The sequence below is a fragment of the Triticum dicoccoides genome, chromosome 4B (genome assembly GCF_002162155.2).
Source record: "Triticum dicoccoides isolate Atlit2015 ecotype Zavitan chromosome 4B, WEW_v2.0, whole genome shotgun sequence".
Taxonomy (NCBI): Eukaryota; Viridiplantae; Streptophyta; class Magnoliopsida; order Poales; family Poaceae; genus Triticum; species Triticum dicoccoides.
Window position 1 is genome coordinate 50,319,164 of NC_041387.1, and position 2,911 is coordinate 50,322,074.

The following is a 2,911-nucleotide window of genomic DNA, read 5'->3' on the forward strand; positions in this document are numbered from 1 at the left end:
TGGTGTGGTGGATTGCCTCTGGGGCTGATGATGAATAGTACAAGGGAAGAACAGCCTCGTGAGGGATGTTCTTGTGGTGGTGTTGTCCCATTGGAGGGGTCGATTCCAGATGCCTCTATACTATGGTGGCTAGCCCTATATATAGAGTAAGAGGCCCTGGTCCTCTTCCCAAATATTGAGCGGTAAGGGCGCCAACAATTGGCCATTTTAAAGGGGAACATCTAGTACACTTATCCTAACTAAAGTTGGTCCTCGCCTGCCAAAGACTCTGATGAAGATGCCATCCTGGGCTCCACAGTGACCTCCATCCTGTCGTTCCGCTGGTCTTGGTCTTGTTGCACCGAAATGGTAGCCTTTGCCTAATGCCTTGGCCTATGCTTGCTCCCTTTGCACCAAAGGGGAAACAAGGACACTACGCAGGCCGGCGCCCGCCTGGCGCCTGCCTGGCCTCGATCGTCACGGCTTGCGTCATGGGCACCTCACGAGGTACCCCTGCCTTGATCTCTCTGCCTCCTCGCGAGCCAGCCTGACGAGGCTACTCCCGAGGAAGCTCCCTGTCGTCCGCCCCGCGAGGCTTGGCCCCTCGCAAGCGTCATGAGCTTGAGTTGATGAAGACGGGCCGCATTGGCCACTGCTCGAGCCACGCGGCAGGCCGCAGGCAGGCAAGTCTGGGAACCCCCGTTCCCTGAACGTCGACACTTACCATATGTTGTTGTGAACCCTCGCTGTTGTTGCAATGTTCTTTGAAGATATCATCAGCATCGCATGGTTGCAAATCTAGTTGTTGTAGTTTATTCTGCACCCTCTATTTAGGTAAAATTAATTTTAATTGCATGCACTGGTTCGAATTGATCATCAATGGTTCATCTAAACTAATGAAAGAAGGGTGTGTGCATACATGACAATATATCTACTTCCCTCTATTTTTATGATTGTTTGAGGTGCCAGCCCCAAAGGAACAAATATTTTGCTTGATGGGGTTGGCAACTCCATAATTAATAGAAGCATCAAATTAGTCATGCAACTTGGGAAGATCAAGAACACACAAAAAAGTAATGAATGAAGGCTCGGAGCAGTGATGTGATAGCAAGCATCAGAAAATGTAGGGTAAAACGAACAAAAAGCAGCGGAACCACATGCTAGTTTGCTGATGTGTAATTAGGCATAGAGAACATGAAGTAGTCTGATGGAACCACCAAGTGCCATCAGAACAACACCATTATCATAAATATAGCATGCAAGAAGTAAAATAGTAGGCAGTGATATCTAGGAAGTACAGTAATATTTAGGACAAAACTAAAGCATATTAACTATATGTGCACTGGTATGTAATTTAGCACATGTAACATGTTCACTGCCAGAAGTATGGCCCTACAAGTGCAAGCAGAATAACGCGTCTCATGAAAAATTGAATGATGCCCTGAAGACATTCAAAGGTGTGGTGCTTATGCTAAGAAAGTGAACGTAGGCGCCGGCTGTTGGATAATAGTACCTGATTCTTGATGGTGTATGGGTATCATTGTTATACTTGATAGCTAAGGATCGTCGATGGTGCTCGTGTTGCAATTGAGTTTGGGCCGGCTATCACCGTCACTGAATCGGCTCCGGTGCTTCGGTTGCGGCGCCTGTCGACATACAAGAAAGCTCATCTGTGGTAAGTGAACAGTTGCACGATAAAGAAGAGAAAAACCGAAGGAGTACAAATCGAAATAACATGATGAGGCTGCACGTCGATAAAGCAGGGCCAGTGGAGTTGAATATGGCTTGTATGAAGGTGCAGTGGACGAAGGCTTTGGCGGGTGCGGTGTATAGTGCTTTTGGTGAGGAGGATCTGTTACGGCGGACGACGGCTTGTATGAAGGGCCAGTGATGGGGCGGACGAGGGAGTCAGTGAAGGGCCTATACTGTGGTGGACGAGGGTGCCGGTTAGGCAGATCCGGTGCGATGGTACATGATGGCGCTCAATGAGATCTAGAGCGGTGGACAAGCCAGTCGCTGAAGCGGCTCCGGTGAAGTGGTGAGTTGGCAGTTGGGGGTTCGAAGGTGCGGAAGGTAGATCCGGCGGGGTGTGAGGTCCACCACTACGGCGGAAGACTAGATTCGGCGGCTTGCCGTGGTTGGGGGGGTTGGGGAGGGGAAGGGGAGGGGCTCTAGGGAAGAATGTTGGGGGCAAAGAGGGGGAAATAATGGAGTTACCAAAGTAGCTCTTTTCCGTTCATGTGGCAGGGGTAAAACAGGAATATTGTAGGGCTAAACTTTCGGGCGCGAGATATTTTGATGTGAGCGGGAAGTTTGAAAGCTTTTGGCGCCTGAAATTATTAGTGTTCTGCTCTTGTACGACCGACTATGATATCATGGCCGAGATTTTGTTTGTTTTGCACACAAAGAAAAGTGCAAGTTTTGAAAATTAATGTCTCAAACTCGAAACTTAGATTGTCCATTCAATTCAAATATGGATCATTGAGCTAGTACAAGCAAATACCATCATACGGTCCAATTCAAATGAAATTCCAAATGTGTTTATCCTAAATACGATGACAAAAGCAAAAATGGGTATGTGTATGAATAAAGTGGATGATTATAAAGTTTGAACATGCCCGTATGTGTATATCTCTAGGTTTGATATATGAATTTGAAATCACGAAATCCCGGCTTAAAAAATGTACCTCCGTTTAAATGAATTACAAAAGCTAATGATGGAGTCGAATTCCAAAATTCCAATCTTAGGTTTGTAATTCTGGTACATCAAGGTATATCACGCATGTTCAAAAGTATCGTTATCTCATAGTCCAAACTGTGAAACAAATTGATCAACCATGAGTGCACACACTATTGACCATATATATCTCAATTATGCTAAAGTACCTCAAATATAGACACCTCACTCTTTATCTGAAGCCAACACCCCCCC